The sequence below is a fragment of the Solanum stenotomum genome, chromosome 11, assembly GCF_019186545.1.
Source record: "Solanum stenotomum isolate F172 chromosome 11, ASM1918654v1, whole genome shotgun sequence".
Classification (NCBI taxonomy): Eukaryota; Viridiplantae; Streptophyta; class Magnoliopsida; order Solanales; family Solanaceae; genus Solanum; species Solanum stenotomum.
Genome location: NC_064292.1, coordinates 14,091,125 through 14,108,677, shown reverse-complemented (window position 1 = coordinate 14,108,677; position 17,553 = coordinate 14,091,125). Strand labels below are relative to the sequence as shown.

Below are 17,553 nucleotides of genomic sequence, written 5' to 3'. Positions count from 1 at the left end.
ACTCCGAATGACATATGAAACTCATGTACTTGGCTTCGTTTGTCAGTTGAACCCTCATACTCATCACTTTATCAACTGAACCCTTAAACTTATTAAAACACAATATTTTAAACCCATCTGACCATTGGCCAATTTCATGCGGCAATAAAATGTTGAGTTGGACAAAGTGCGTAAGAATCACGCATATTGAGAGATTGGACTGATATATTTTCATTTAAAATTAACTAAAATCAATGAAAAAAAATTTCAAAAAAGGAAATGAGAAGAGAAGGTAAAAATTAAATGAAAATAGAAAAAGCACCCCCTCTTCTTTCCATTTCCTAAAGTAACAAAGAAGGCATCTACGCTTCTACTTCCGCCATAGCCACAACCATTTTTGCTAGCAAATTCTTGTCATTTTTTGCTATTTATTCATCTCTTCTTAGTTAAAATAAAACACAACCACTATAAAGTCATAATAACACTAAAAATACCCAAATCCCACTTCATCACCTATTTTCTTTGTAAATTATATTTTTACAAATAAAATATACACCAAAAATTAGATTCCTTTTTAAAAGGAACAAAGGAATACGAATTTTATTTAAGAATTACTCCAATTAAGAGATTATCGCTATTAGTTCTTTAGTTGGATTTTCTAAATTTTTATTTTAAATTCTATTTGATAGAAACGGAGGGATAAAATTTAATTTTTGCTTGCTTGAGGAAGTGTAAGGGTGTGGAGAAGATGAGAGAGGTGGGGTGGGGGAGAGATATCAAGAAGAGAGAGAAATGAGGGTGGGGAAGACACAAAGAAGAGAAGAAGCCGGTGGCAGAAATAATTTTAGTGTTCGGATTAAATGAAAATGTTGTTGATGGCTAATATTTTTAGTCTCAAAGTACTAACCTTGGTTGTTAATTCAAGTGTAAATTTAGAGCCTGTTTAGATGGAATTATAATTTTTGGCTTATTTTTATTGTTTGAACTAAAATACAAATGTTTAAAATACTTTTTTCATTTAATCCAAACATTACAAAATTGCTTATAAAATGCATAGAAACACCTAAAAGAAGTCAATACAAAAAGTCCATTAATGATTCAAATTTTTAGGTATACGACGTATTTGATAACTTAAAACTTAGTTAATAGATTTGTATGTATGGGTTCTTAACAACATAGAAGATGTATCTTAGATATTAACATCTTAGCTTAGCTCAATGGCATACAAGTTTGTTTTAAGACTACTAAATAATAAAATTTTCATATAAATGAACCTTAAAATGAAAAGCATGATTGATAGTCTACATTATATTTTTTTTTATTCCAAATGTGATTTGATTTTAAGTTTGTAACAGGTACTAACAATATATTAATATGTGAGGGACGATTGATACTAAGGACATGTAAATTTTGTAGGTTACACTCTAAAATTTATGCTCATGTTATTCGAATATAGTTATCACAATTTTTTTTATGGTACAAATTTAAATGTCACGATTGGAGACTACCCCTTAGTCGTAACACGGTACTTAGAGTCACCGTTAGTACTGACATAAGTCATGATCAACTAAAAATAGACATAAATGAGAGCTAAAATGATTTAGTGGAAGCATAACTATGAAATAAACTGAGACTAATTAGTAGATTGAATACAACTGACTTGAGTCCTCAAATAAAGAGAACTACTCATCACTTTCTGGCTCACTGATCTGCCAGACTAGGATTCTGAACACTTGAATCTGCATCATAATATGATGCAATGTCGAATAACGTTAGTACATGGAATGCAACAATTTAGTAAAACTGAACATACTGAGCTAATTGAAGAATTCTTAAGATAGAATGAAACAAAGTCAATTGAATAGTAAAACATGCAATTGTGCTTTAAAAACAAATCTTTAAAACCGAATACATGCAATCATAGAATGTACTGAAAATAAGATAACTTTACTTTTCTTAGGGAGTCTCTTACAATCGATATACATCATATGAGCTCATGACGTCCAACAGCTAACCAGTTGGGAAGACTACCCTATACCTTACCAAGGTATATACCTTATTTTTCTGATGTGAATCCACTAACTGAGCCTCAAAGGGCTAAGGAAGTTGACCGACAAAGTTGCACACTCAAATGTAACGGTGGCACGTAGTTATTGGATTTGAATATTCTAAACCCACATTCTTCCGGTGCTAAATAATCCTTAAAAAATAGTTTATATATGCTCATAGTATATCATAAAAACTGTATCTAAAGTCATATTGTGATCTGATCATTGATGATTTGAGAAGTCATACTACATAAACATTGATGACATATCTAGATGACATACTAATAATGAATCATATACTTAAGAGATTAGCTATAAAAATATTGATTTACTTGATGACTGTCAAACTGAAAATTTGGAGAGATACCACAATTATTACCTTGTTGTCGCCGCAAATCTGCCAATGATTAACTCTGATAAGCTACGACGGCTTCATGCATAACATTTGGTCTTCACCTCCATTGTGGACCTCTGTCTGAAGTATCATTTTCTCTTTATCTTTGATTTCCTATTTCTAATTTGGTCTTTTCTTTTCTTTTTGTTTAGTTCCTTTTTTAGTTTCTTTGCTAAAGTGTTAGGGCTTGTGGGCTTAAATCCATAAGTTTTGTTATTGTCTTTTTAATCGTCTCTAATAAAATCTTGGGGTCCATTTTGGACCATTTTATAAAAAAAAATAGAAGATAAATTATATGTCTATCTTAATAAAGCGTGAGACTAAGCTTAAATTTGTGAGACAAAACTCAAAATTTTTCTTTCTAAAATCAAATGTTCAAATCTCTTTCTAAATCAGTCTTTAAAACAGATATTCATAAAAATATATTGTAACACCTCAGAAATTTAAAAGTTGGACTCACAAGGAAAAGTTTAGTTTTGGCAGTGAAGTTGTGGTCTACGAGTCCAATCTGCGGACCGTATGAAGATCTACGATCCATAGAAAGGAAGTCGTAGAGTTGACTTGAGGTTTTGGATATACCGAGTCTCTACTTCCACTTTTGCTATTACTGCACTTGCCCCCGCTCCTATTTCCCATCCCCCCTTGACCTATGCCTTAATTATCAAATGGATAATCTTGCTCGGTCTGCAGATTTGAGGGCCGTCGAGGTTGAGGCAGAGATGCCTAGAGTGATTAATTAGGAAATTATGTCTGATTTAGCCCTTTTGAGAGATAGGTTGGCTCAGTGCGAGCCTACTATTGAGGTAAATGATGTGCAATTAGATGACCTCATTGATAGGTTAGAGAACCGAGAAGAAGGTTGAGGGTAGTTTAGACGTTCTATCTTTTATGAGTGATGATATAGCTGCTATGAGGGTTGATGTAGACCTGCTGAGGTCTACTAATATATCTATGATTTGGGGAAATGTTTCTTTGCATAATGTCCCCGAGTTAGTACCTCCGTCTATACCTAGTGGTGAACTTCCTCAGAGTGTGGTCGTGTAGCCAAGTGGAGATGACCTGACTGTGAGTGATGCTATAGTTGTTGATAATGGTGTTGATAGAGAGAAGGAGAGGGTCGACGTTGATTTGGTTGAGAATATTAAGAGAGTAGAGGATGAACATCGGATTGTAGTGACACTAACAAAGCTGCAGGATATAAAGAAGACGATGGTCCAGGCTACGATGAAGAAATCCCTTGAGGAGACTCCGTAGTTGGCACCAGTGGAGTCTCTTCAGACTCCACCATTCCTCTTGTTGATGTGTCGGCACTAATGCCCTAGTAATCACTTTGTCGAGCACTAATGCCCAGGATGATGCCACTCCTCCTTAGACTCCTGATGAGAGCACTCCCCAAGCATAGCTTGTCAAAGGGACTTTTACCTCTCCTCTTGTTTTATTTCCCATTGAGGACAATGTTATTTCTATTTTGGTGGGGTAAGGGAACTTGTGCCAATATTTCTCTTTTGATTGTAATTTGTTACTTTCAATTTTATTTTTGGATGATTATAGTATTTTTTTGGTTTTACTATAGTAGTCTGGTTGGTTTGGCTCATTTTATCTCTTTCAATTTTTAATTTTTCCATGAGTTTGGGAAATCGTGAAATGCTTGAGTTTTCATTGATAATAATTTAAGGATCGATTGTATTCAATATGAATTTGTTGAATAGTAGTCATGAAGATTATTGTGTTTAGTGTTTGTGTTGCAGGAAGAAATCGATGAAGTTGCACTTTTGAATGATCTTTTTGAATCTTGTGTTGACTAGCTGCATTTTGATGTGAGTCTTGCAATGACCATCGCACGTAAGCTTTTGATCTTATCGGGTTGTGCTAAATAATTGTTTTTGAAGTGTCATATATGGTAAGGTTTTACTTGTAAGTATGTTTGTATATTTGTAATCTTCGTTTGCTAGAAAATCGATACATTAGTTTACCTTTCCCCAAACGTGAGAGATAGTGTCAAATGTGAAATTATTAAATTTCAACTATGCCCAATTCTCAAAATTCAAGCAATGTGAAATTATACACTGATTTAAACTAGTTAAAAGGTCAGAAACTACATTCTACAACATATCAACATAGTTTTTTAATGAGTTGAGCTAATGAATAAATGGGTCAATGATCAGGTAAAACTTTGTTGGATTTAACGAATCATATTTTCATGAATGAGTTTTTGTCATTAGGGTGATTTTTTTTTAATAGAATTTACGTTGTATTTGTTAATCAAAACTCGATATTTGATACCAATTTTTGCCATTCAGAGATTATCTATCACGATCTTTGATGATTGGAGGGTTTTGTCACCCTATTTTTGATACTAGTCGTAGGAGTGAAAGTAAATTCATTCTAAAATCCAAATCTATAGTTGATGATTGAGATAGTTACTTCCGGTCATGATCTTAGAAAATGATAAGCATCAGTTAAGTAGGTGTTTTTCCCCCTTATTTTTATATTCAGTATCCAATTTAAAACTGAATACAAATTCATTGCTAAACTCGTGATCTTTAATTGATGGTGGATATAGTTACTACCCATCATGAGTACGCATTTTTTATTATTTTATATTCGGTATCCGCTTTAAAGAAAGCTCATTTATGAAATTATAGAGTTCAAGTTTAAAATTATTACAGTGTTACACACTAACGATTAAAAGAATAAACTTACAATATTACAAAGAAAAAATATGGGGAAAGTTATTATAAACAAAAAGTAGGATAAAGAGTAAAATAAGATTATTGAATGATTAGAACAAAACAAGATAACGACACAATCATACAAACTCACTAGTTACGTAAAAAGTAACTTTTTGTCATTGCATGATAACAAATTTGACAATAAATTAACATTTACACAACAAGATATTTTTAGATTAAAACATTAAATTTTAGCAAAATCTAGTGATGCCTAACTAGACAACCAGTTATAAAAGAAATAATCCCAATAATCAGAAACCAAGACATGTTTGTACACTAGTTTTTCTCCATCTTTAAGCATTTGAAGAAATGGACCAATAATATTGTGTAACGACCTGCTCCCATCGTTATAGAAAAGCCATCGGGGAAATTTTTTGGGTCAGAAAACTTTTTGGTAGTAACTTAAAATTTCCTACCCTAGTCTAGATTTGGACGAAATCAGAGTCAGGAGAGTCTAGAGAAATATGGTAATGAATGAGAAGTGTAATAATGAAATTGATTGCATGAGTAGATAGCTAAGACGTTAAAAAAGTCGTATGACTTTACGGAATTGAATTTGGGTGAGCAGAACTTTCGAAACTGATCTTAGCGTGAACGGGTAGTTTTTGAATGTCAAGGGTTGAAGGTGTGTTGTGAAATGGGGGCTTGGAACTCAAATTCCAACATTCTATCTTAGTGCAGGCCGCAGTAGTGGGACAGTCGTGACTTAAATAAGGTAAAAACCCCCAAAACGTTATTTTTTGTAAAAGTTCATTCTTGAGAGCTAAGAAATGACCCGTGGCTATTTCTTGAAGGTTTTCCACCTCTTCTAGTGCTAAAGGTAAGGTTTTTACTTTCCTGATCCATTTTTCGATTCGTAGAACTTAGATTCTTGGGGGAAGGTTTTGACCTTCAATTAATGGTGGAAAAAACCCTAGCTGTACCTTAGGATCATGGGTTTGGTCTAGGGTTATTGGGTTTGTTATAATCCGGTTAATTAGACCTTTGATTGTTGATCCTTGCGTATATTAACTGTTTGTAGACCTAGAACAAGCGGAAAGAATCCGGAAAGGGAAGATTCAAGTGCCTTAGGGGATTCAAGCTTAGATTCGAGGTAGGTGATGATTTGATTTCTTATTTGTGTAATGTATGTTGGTAATTGCTTCATTGTAATGCATGTATGTATGTGAACGAAACATTGTTGATCAAACCTAATGAGATGAGTGTGAATGAATAAATGTATGTCATGATTTAACACTTGATTGTATGATTATGAGAATGCACAAATGAGTGTGATTGTGATTGTGGTTGTGTTGAATGGATCGGGTGTCACATTTTGACACACTAACTTGGATTGGGTGCCATGTTTCGGCGCATATATTGGATTGGGTGTCACATTCTGACACACTAATTGGGATTGGATGTCACGTACCGACATACATATTAGAACAGGTGTCACGTTCCGACACACTACATGGGATTGGGTACCACGTACCGGTACACTAACAGTTTGGGTATGGGTTCCATGAGAGGACCATTGAATTGTCATATTTACTTGTTATTGAGAATGTGGATTTGTACATTGCTCTTGAAATGATAACTGTGTTTATATTCGGTGCATGTCATGTTTACCTTGTTGTTATTCTGATATATGTTATGCTTACTGGGATAGCCGCGTGATCCTACCTGTACACTGTGGTTGTGTACTGATACTGCACTTGCTTCTTCTTTGTTGAGTACAGGGCATCTTTATGCAACTACTGACAAACCTCAGTTTGGTGACTTTAAGCGTGACCAGATTCAAGGGTGAGCCAATTCTTTCAGGCAACCATTGATCTCTCTTGTTTATGTCCACTCTTTTCAGACTCAAACTATTTGTTTACGGTGTTTTGGTTAGTTTTCGGGGTTGCGCCTCCTTTTCTTAGACTTGTTAGTTAATAAATGGTTTGGTACAATGACTTTCAGGTTCTAAGGGTTAAACCTCCGCAATAGTTTGGTTAGTTATTTGTTAAAACCTTTAGAGTTTATGGGAACTCTATATAATTTCTACCTTTAAACCTGCTTCCGTATCTTTAAATGTTTAGTTATTCGTTAAGATGTTTGTCTACGTTGTAGTAATGGTTCTCCCACTAGAGGGTTAGTGTGGGTGTCAATCACGACGGTCTGGGTCGTGACACACTGTCAAGGCTAGCATTCACAAATAGCGGTACAGATAATCGAGCCCCACTCGAATCTTGATACTCTTGTATCAATCGTTTCTCATGATCTACAACGATTCACTTATATATGTTAACCTCTAAGGCACCTTTGATTTGATTTACGTGGATCAAGTTATCGCCTTTAGTCCCTCAGACATATAGGCCTCCCGTGTCATCCTGGAGGGGCAGAGTGATGCAGGACACGTTGCAGTGTCAGCGACAACCAATGGTGACACTTGAATTTAGGCATGGTGGATAGTAGTTAAAGTTGATAGCCATATTTCCCATCAAGAGAGGTTCTAAATATTCATCAATTTCATTGACAATGAGGCCCTTCATGAAGGGAGGGTATGAGTAGTAATCATTTTTGAAATGATGAGTATTTCTTTAATTACTTTGGGTTTGGGTATGAACATGTAATTATTTTGTGTTTTATTACCCATTTATGTAGTTTTCCCTATTTGTTTTTGGAGTAAATAGGAAAAAGCTTTAAAAAAATCATAAATAGAGTACTACTTAAATCTGTTAGAAGAAAAAAAAAATATGTGTGAGTGCATTTCCCCTTACATTACTAAATATTCATCATATTTGTGTTCTTCGTTTGTTAGAAAATCGACACATTAATTTGCCTCTCTCCAAACGTGTTAGATCGTGTCAAACGTAAAATTATTAAATTTCAACTATGCCAAATGCTCAAAATTCAATAAATGTGAATTATACACTAATTTATAATGGTTAAATTGTTGAAAACTACATTCTACAACAGATTAACATAATTTTTTAATGAGTTGAGCTGGTAAATAAATGGGTCAATGATCAGACCAAACTTGAATGGATTTGACAAATCATATTTTCATGAATGAGTTTTTTTGTTAGGGTGATTTATTTTTAGAATTTATGTAATATTTTATAATAAAAACTCGAAATTTGATACCAGTTTTCGTCATTGAGAGACTACCTATCACAATCATTGATGATTGGGGAGATTTCATCACCCTATATTTGATACCGGTCTTAGGAGTAAAAGTAAATTCATTCTAAACTCGAAATCTATAGTTGATAACAGAGATAATTAATACTTCTCATGATCTTAGATAATTATAAACATCATTTAAGTAGGTGTTTTCCCCTCATTTTTTGTAAAACTCCGGAAACTAGTAGACCTAGCTAGGGCTTGACATTAGGGTAAGAGCCTTGAACGTACCTTCCCGTACCTTAAAATCTCATGAATTAGTGTTAAAACGTCAAATTCTAAATCCCAAGGACCAATCCTAGGTCCTTGACGAAAAACCTCAAGGAGGCTGCCTGGCACTGACCCACGGAGGGCACCTACGCCTCGTGGGTCAGCCCACTCTCCGTAGATTGGAGTCGTGCGTCAAGCCTGCCAAACCAGCTCCCAGAACCAGCCCCAGAACCCCAACCCCCGCTTCACCAACACGGGTCGTGGGTCCATCCACGGTCGATAGGTGAGGGGGTCGTGGGTCACACCTGAAAGGCAGTTTTTGGGAATTAGTTGAGGGGTAGTTTAGGGTTTTCCATTTTAATTAACTATTAAGTGACATCGTTTTGTATTATTTTAGACTAACTATATAAGTGTTTTAATCCCCTAAACTAAGTCATCAAAATCATAACTACAACCTTCCCAAATAAGAATCAATTTCCCCAAAAAATCTTCTCTCTAGAACTCCAAGGAAGAAGATTAAGCTATGGTTAAAAGTAGAGGCTTTTTCCACTCAGTTTCGTGAGGATCCTTCATCAAGGTATGGTAGTCTTGATCCATGGATAGTTATCATCCATGGAGCCCCTCAAACTCTTGATTTTAAAAGTAGAAATCCCCTAAAAGGTAGGGTTTTGACTCCAAGTCATGGATTATTCCTGAAAATGGATTTTATGATTTAATTACTTTAAATTGTGATTGAATTGATGATTATTGTAGTTTTTATGATGAAAACTCCATGAATACATGATAATTCCCTATACATCCAATTTATGAACTTGTGATATGGGTGAATTGTGGTGAGATGAATCTTAAGAGATTATGTTATAGTAATTTGGTGATTTGAATCATGTTATCTTCCATATTTAATGTAGTAACCCTAGATGTGGTTGGTTGAATGTGATCCTTGATCCAAGAGGGGTAAAACATGAGAATATGCCAAATTGTGGGCTTCTTGTGTATAATTTATGAACATGATTATAATCTGATTATTGTGTTAATTGAAAGGCTATTCTCATAAACACATAATGAACATGATGTGACATTTTTTTCTCACAATATGATGATTCTAACGTTGAAAGTCCATTCTCACCTATTGAATCTATAAGCTATTTTATGACATGTGTTGGATATAGAGTCAAGGCACTCTTCCATGCTTATGAACTTAATATAAGACTAAACATTTAATTGTGTAAAGTAATGCTTAGCACCGAGCGGATATTGAATATGAGATAGAGGCTCTCCCGTTAAGTAAGGCCGGGTTCTAAAGGAAATCTCATGAGATGGAAGCTCTCCCGTTAAGTAAAGTTGGGGTTTCTAGTAACAATCTCTGTATCCCATAACTATGTGTCCTCATAGGTCTTTAGCTAGTGGATCCACCTAAAAGCTATTACATGTTAGTTCTACCTTGGGGAAGTAGGACACCTCTTTTCGGTGTGGGGCATGACACCGGATTCCATGTTAGCTCTCATGGTCTATGTCGGTTAAGGCGTATTCCTACTATGCCTAAATATTAAAAAGGACATGAATTATGAACTATGACTGCTCAAGAGGGTTTACTTAGCATGGTTAGGATTATAGGATCTTACTTATGAATTGCACATGTAGACTTTGAGGGTGCTTATGGTATGTTTCCATTATGCTATGATGATTTAAATGTTGAACATTTTAATGACTTATGCTCTTCCATTATCTTCTAAATGAGGTTTTAACTTACAAAATACATGCATTTAATTAAATTGTTCCTTTTAGCATGTTTGTAAGGATTTTATGCAAGGCTATCATACTTAGTGCATTTTTGTACTAACCCATATTTTCTACCTTTTTTCCACAAAGTGTAGGTTCCGGTGTTTGAGGCGATCTTCCTTCGATACAAGCTTGGAACGACCATTCTCCTACCTTGTGGTGAGTCCTCATGGATCCGAGGATGAGTGATGTCTTGTAGTTTCATTTCTTTCATTGTACTAGACTTTCAGATTTATTGTAAGGGTTGTGACCCTATTTGAGACTTCGATTGTAATAGATGGCTAAATGAGACAAAGTCTAGACTTCCACTTTGCTTTTATGAAAACCTCTTAAGACTTGAAATACAGTTTACTCTTTATTGTTCTTTACTTATGTTATGATATTCTAAGTGTCTTACATGGTGCCTTGTTACGTCTAAGGGGTACCCTTGGATCGTGACAAACTTGGTAATCAGAGCACATGGTTTAGAGTGGTTCTAGGATGATGTCTCATAAGCCAGGTCTAGTAGAGTCTTGTTCATAGTGTGAAGCGTGCCATATTTATGAATGAGAGGCTATAAGATGTTAGGAAATTTCACTTTCTTCATTACTTCTAAGTCGTGCCTTAGAGTTTAACTCTATAAAAGTCACTTTCCTAATCATTCTCTTGTGTCTTCAGGAAATTAATACGCGAAGGGCTATGTAAGAAGAGCAGAGGGTGACAATGTGAATGAGGAAGCGCTTAATGATAATCAAGCTCCTCAAGTCAATCAAGCTCCGATTAATCCTCCGGCTATGACGGATGTGGAAATTAGGCCGACTTTTCTTACATTGGCTCAAGCCATGACGGCCCAAGCCAATAGAGATGTTGGGACTCGTGTGAACCCTAATATGAATTCCACGGCTTCTAGATTGAGGGATTTTGTTAGAATGAACCCTCTCGAGTTTCTTGGTTCCAAAATGGAAAATGATCCCCAAAGGTTTATCGATGAGGTTGGCAAGGTGCTTGATACGATGGGGGTATCTTCGGAGGAAAAGGTGGAGCTAGACGCCTACCAACTAAAAGATGTGGCTCAAGTTTGGTATGATCAATGGAAAGGTGAGAGACCCGTAGGAGTTGGCCCGATAGGATGGGATTCATTTAAATATGAGTTTCTTGATAGATTCTTTTCCCTAGAGTTGAGGGAACGAAATATGCAAGAGTTCATAAACCTTCGACAAGGGGGTATGAGTGTGAAAGAGTATGCTATAAAGTTCACCCAACTATCCAAGTATGCTCCAACCATAGTGGCGGCATCGAGGGCTAGAATGAATAAATTTATGATGGGAGTGTTCGACTTGGTATTCGATGAATGTCGTTCGGCAATGCTTATCCCAAGTATGAATATTTCAAGTCTTATGGTCCATGCCGAACAAATTGAGGAGCAAAAACTCAAGCGAATGAATAAGGAGGTGAAAAGAGCTATAACCGGTGATGGACATTTCTCTAATGCTAGGTCCGATTAACAAGGTCAACCAAGGTTCAAAAAGAGGTCCTCTAACCAAGATTCCCCAATGGTCAACAAGGATAGGGTGTCTAACCCTAAATCTTAAGGAGGAAATGGAGGTGGTTCTTCCTTTGAGAGATCTACATGTGCCAAATGTGGGAAACAACATGTGGGTAAGTGCCTAGCCAGCACGGATGGTTGCTTTGGGTGTGGAAAGAAAGTTCATAAGATGAGAGATTGCCTGACACTCATGGCAAAAGGAAGAGAGGCCCAGTAAGCTCCTCCTAATGATCTGGTTCCCATTCCTCCAAATTATGGTCGCTTCTGTGCACTCCAGTCTAGAGAGGACAAATGGGTCTCTCTGGATGAAGGCACTAGTATGTTGTTAGCTTTCTATAGATGTAAATGTCTTATCAAGATCCCTATGCTATTTGTTAGACTTTGATGTTAGCCTTAGTAGGGGTTTTCTCCCAAGGGGGAGATGGTATGCTTAGATAGTAAGAGTGTTGAGAGTTTCGAGATCCTTATCTCTTTCTTCTATTCCTATTCTAGCTTGAGACAAAAAGTTCCTTGTGACTTGTTTTATGATTTGGAGTCATGTGTGATTTATGTGTTTCTATGATCTCCTTATGTTATACATGTCCTTGATGAAATTCATGTTTAGAAAGAAAATTAGTTTTCACGATTTATGTTCCTCATGTTGTTGTGTATTTAGTATTGAGTTGCCTATATGCTTCATGAGATGAATTGTCAAACATGCTTTAATATTCTTTTGAGAGTAATTGCATAATTTGCTTCATTAGTTAAGCATGGTTTGAGTTGGAGAAAGTAGTGCCTCCTATGAATATTGAAATGTTGAGCTTTCATGCATAATGGGTTGTTAGATGTAGGTCCTACTCCCTTGTGTTGCATTGATTATGTTTTGATATGGATTTGATGTTTCCTCCTTTGAATTGTGCATTATTTTTATGTTTCATGCATGATGGGTTGCTAGTCTTGAGTCTTTACTTCCGTAAGGTGTCTAGATCAACATTTGAGGACGAATGTTCCCAAGAGGGAGATATTGTAACACTTCAGAAGCTAGTAGACATAGCTAGGGCTTGACGTTAAGGTTAGAACCTCGAATGTACCTTCCCGTACCATAAACATTTATGCATTAGTGTTAAAACGTCAAATTCTAAACCCCAAGGACCAACCATAGGTCCTTGAGGAAAAGCCTTAATGAGGCTGCCTGGCAATGACCTACGGAGGGAACCCACGCCTCGTGGGTTAGTTCACGCCCCACAGATGGGAGTCGTGGGTCAAGCCTGCCAAACCAGCTCCCAGAACCCTGACCCACACTTCACCAGCATGGGCCGTGGGTCCATCCACGGTTCGTAGGTGAGGGGGTCGTGGGTTACACCTGGAAGGCAACTTTTGGGAATTAGTTGAGTGGTAGTATAGGGTTTTCCATTTTAATTAACTATTAAGTGACGTCGTTTTGTATTATTTTAGACTAACTATATAAGTGTTTTATGCCCCTAAACTAAGTCATCAAAATCATAACTACAACCTTCCCAAATCATAATCAATTTCCCCAAAAAAATCTTTTCTCTAGAACTCCAAGAAAGAAGATCAAGCTAGGGTTTAAAGTAGAGGCTTTTTCCACTCAGTTTCATGAGAATCCTTCATCAAGGTATGGTAGTCTTGATCCATGGATAGTTATCATCCATGGAGCCCCTCAAATTCTTGATTTTAAAAGTAGAAATCCCCTAAAAAGCAGGGTTTTGACTCCAAGTCATGGATTCTTCCAGAAAATGATTTTTATGATTTAATTACTTTAAATTGTGATTGAATGGATGATTATTTTAGTTTTTATGATGAAATCTCCTATGAATCCATGATAATTCCCCATATCTCCAATTTATGAACTTGTGATATGGGTGAATTGTGGTGAGATGAACCTTATGAGATTATGTTATAGTAATTTGGTGATTTGAATCATGTTATCTTCCATATTTAATGTAGTAACCCTAGATGTGGTTGGTTGAATGTGATCCTTGATCCAAGAGGGGTAAAACATGAGAATTATGCCAAATTGTGGGCTTCTTGTGTATACTTTATGAACATGATTATAATCTAATTATTGTGTTAATTGTAAGGCTATTCTCATAAACACATAATGAACATGATGTGAAATGTTTTCTTACAATATGATGATTCTAACGTTGAAAGTCCATTCTCACCTATTGAATCTATGAGCTATTTTATGACATGTGTTGGATATAGAGTCAAGGCATTCTTCCATGCTTATGAACTTAATATAAGACTAAACATGTAATTGTGTAAAGTAATGCTTAGCACCGAGCGGATATTGAATATGAGATAGAGGCTCTCCCGTTAAGTAAGGTCGGGTTCTAAAGGAAATCTCATGAGATGGAAGCTCCCCTGTTAAGTAAGGTTGAGGTTTCTAGTAGCAATCTCTGTATCCCATAACTATGTGTCCTCATAGGTCTTTAGCTAGTGGATCCACCTAAAAGCTATTACATGTTAGTTCTACCTTGGGGAAGTAGGACACCTCTTTTCGGTGTGGGGCATGACACCGGATTCCATGTTAGCTCTCATGGTCTATGTCGGTTAAGGCGTATTCCCACTATGCCAAAATATTAAAAAGGACATGAATTATGAACTATGACTACTCAAGAAGCTTTACTTAGCATGGGTAGGATTATGGGATCTTACTCATGCATCGCACAAGTAGACTTTGAGGGTGCTTATGGTATGTTTCCCTTATGCTATGATTATTTAAATGTTGAATATGCTTATGACTTATGCTCTTCCATTGTCTTCTAAATGAGGTTTTAACTTACAAATTGCATGCATTTAACTAAATTGTCCATTTTAGCATATTTGCAAGAATTTTATGCATGACTATCATACTTGGTGCATTTTTGTACTAACCCATATTTTTCTACCCTTTTTCCACAAAGTGTAGGTTCCGGTGTTTGAGGTGATCTTCCTTCGATACAAGCTTGGATCGACTATTTTCCTTGCTTGTGGTGAGTCCTCATGAATCCGAGGACGAGTGATGTCTTGTAGTTCCATTTCTTTCATTGTACTAGACTTTCAGATTTATTGTAAGGGTTGTGACCCTATTTGAGACTTCGATTGTAATAGATGGCTAAATGAGACAAGGTCTAGACTTCCGCTTTGCTTTTATTAAAACTTCTTAAGACTTGAAATAATTTTATTGTTCTTTACTTATGTTATAATATGCATAGTGGCTTACATTGTGCCTTTAGGGGCATTATGTGCCTTGTTACGTCTAGGGGGTACCCTTGGGTCGTGACAATTTTGTATTCAGTATCCGATTTACAAAATTATTAAATCTAAATATTATGCAATTTATTTTTTAAAATTTTGGAAAATTAATTCGTAAAAAAAAAAATTAATATTAATATTAAGTAGTTTAATTTTAATTTTTTCAGTGCATCCATTTATTTAAAAAAAATTCTTATGTAATACTTGGACACCCTTCGTAAAATTTCTAGCTCCGCCACTGGGGGTTGTCACCCTTTATTTGATATCAATCTTACGAGTGAAAGTAAATTCATTCTAAACTTGAAATTTATAGGTGATGATGGAAATAGTTACTACCGGTAACGATCTTAGAAAATGATAAGCGTCATTTAAGTAGGTGTTTTTCCCTCATTTTTTAAATTCAGTATCCGATTTAAAACTGACTGCAAATTCATTTCAAAATTTGAGATCTTTAATTGATGGCAGAGATAGTTACGACCCATCATAAGTAGGTATTTTTTCTTATTATATATTCTATATCCACTTTAAAGAAAGCACATTTTTCAAATTATAGAGTTTAAGTTTAAAATTATCACAGTGTTACACACCAACGATTAAAAGAATAAACTTAAAAATATTATAAAGAAAAAAATGGGGTAAAGTTATTATAAATAAAAAGTAGGATACATGTAAAATAAGATTATTGAATGATTAGAACAAAACAAGATAACGACACAATCATACCAACTCACTGGTTACGTAAAGAGACATTTTTTGTCATTACATAATAACAAATTTGACAATACAATAACATTTACATAACATGAAATTTATAGATTACAACATCAAATTTTAGAAAAATCTAGTGATGCTTTACCAGAAGGCCTCTTACGGAAGAAATAATCCCAATAATCAGAAAACCGAACATGTTTATACACTAGTTTGTCTCCATCTTTAAGCATTTGTGGAAATGGACCAATTACACTATCAAGGCTAGCATTCACAACCTGGTGTACATATATTTGAGTCCTGCTCGAATCAACTGCTACACAATGCTCGATACTCTTTTATCTATCATTGCTCATGATCTGCAACGAATAGCCTATATATGTTAACCGCTAAGGTGCCTTTGATTAGATTTTTGTGGATCCAATTATCGCATTTAGTCTCTGGAGATATAGGCCTCCCATGTCGTCCTGGAGGGGCAGAGTGATGCAGGACACGTTGTAGTGTCGGTGACAACTAAAGGTGATACTTGGATTTGGGCATGGTGGATAGTAGTTTATGTTGATAGTCATATTTCCATCAAGAGAGGTTCTAAAAATTCTGTAATTTCACTGACATTGAAACCCTTCTTGAAGGGAGGGTATGAGTTGTAATTATTTTAAGAGAAAAGGTATTTCTTGAATCACTTTGGGTTTGGGTATAAATATGTAATTAGTTTGGGTTTTATGACCCTTTTATGTAGTTTTCCCTATATATTTTTGGAGTAAATAGGAAAAAGCATTAAAAAGTCATAAAAACAGTACTGCTTAAATATGTTAGAAGAAAAAACATAATATGCTTGAGTGCATTTTCCCATACATTATTAAATCTTCATCATATTTGTGTTCTTCGTTTGTTAGAAAATTGACACAATAATTTGCCTCTCTCCAAACGTGTTAGATAGTGTCAAATGTGAAATTATTAAATTTCAACTATGTCAAATGCTCAACATTCAAGAAATGTTAAATTATACACTAATCTATAATGGTTAAAAGTTCGGAAATTACATTCTACAACATATCAACACAATTTCTTTAATGAGTTGAGCTAGTAAATAAATGGGTCAATGATCAGGCCAAACTTGGATGGATTTGACGAATCATATTTTCATTAATGAAGTTTTTTTTGTTAGGGCGAATCTTATGTAGAATTTACGTAGTATTTGATAATAGAAATTCGAAATTTGATACCAGATTTTTTCATTGAGAGACTGCATATCACAATTATTGGTGATTGGGGGGAGGTTTCCTCACCTTATATTTGATACCAGTCTTAGGAGTGAAAGTAAATTCATTCTAAACTCAAAATCTATAGTTGATGATGGAGATAGTTAATACTGGTCACGATCATAGAAAATGATAAGCGTCATTTAAGTGTGAGTTTTTCCCCTCATTTTTTATTAAGTATCCAATTTAAAACTAAATGCAAATTCATTTCTAAACTCGAGATCTTTAATTGATGGCGGAGATAATTACTACCCATCATGAGCACATGTTTTTACTTATTCTATATTCGGTATCCACTTTAAAGAAAGTTCATTTTTCAAATTATATAGTTCAAATTTAAAATTATCACATTGTTACACAACAACGATTAGAAGAATAAAATTACAATATTACAAAAAATATATGGGGTAAAGTTATTATAAACAAAAGGCAGGATAAAGATTATTAAATGATTAGATCAAAACAAGATAACAAAATAATCATACCAACTCACTGGGTATGTAAAGAGAGACTTTTTGTCATTATA

General features: G+C 35.1%; 1 pseudogene; it reads right to left on the bottom strand.

Annotated features, from left to right (window-relative positions):
- Window positions 1-15,881: 15,881 nt before the first annotated feature.
- On the bottom strand, window positions 15,882-17,095 carry LOC125845668 (feruloyl CoA ortho-hydroxylase F6H1-1-like; annotated as a pseudogene).
- Window positions 17,096-17,553: the final 458 nt, after the last annotated feature.